Genomic DNA, 665 nt, shown 5'->3' with positions numbered 1-665 from the left:
TTTTTTTTTTTTAGTTCTTTTATAGTCTTGCATACAATATTTCATATACTTTATGTTTCATTCATGTACATTGGGGTTGTGGAGTTTTTAATGAAAGTTTATAAAGAACTTGGGTTTCCAACTGTTCATTGTTTCACATTTTCCTCCCTGCCCATCCCCCAACCCCACCCCACCCCCCGAACCCGATCACTTTTTTCTTTAGGAAAAAAGTTCTTTCATTGTTATACAGTCATCCCCCACCCCAGACCACTTTACTACGCAGCTCTTATTCTGGACTCTTGTCATGCCAATAATACCTAATCATATATACCTTTTATACAGTTCTTTCCCTCGTCTGTTTCAATGCCATGTAGATTATTTGTCCCCTATTCTTAGTTTCCCCCCAGCCCCCATTTCAGTCCTGTTTTATATCAATGGCATTATTTAGTATTCATCTTTCTGTGACTGAGATATTTCCCTCAGTATAATGTCCTCCAATTTATATTATATAAAATTACCCAATTTTATTATACAAAATATACTTATTTTGTATAATAATTCATGAATTCCTTGTTTTTCAGTGCAGCATAGTATTCCATTGTGTGAATATACCACAGCTTCTCTATCCATTCATTTGTTGATGGGCACTTGGGTGTTTCCAACTCTTTGCTATTGTGAACAAAGTC

Source organism: Elephantulus edwardii, unplaced genomic scaffold (assembly GCF_000299155.1).
Source record: "Elephantulus edwardii isolate Elephantulus edwardi_28Jun2011 unplaced genomic scaffold, EleEdw1.0 scaffold00169, whole genome shotgun sequence".
NCBI lineage: Eukaryota > Metazoa > Chordata > Mammalia > Macroscelidea > Macroscelididae > Elephantulus > Elephantulus edwardii.
Note: the sequence above shows the minus strand (reverse complement) of the source record.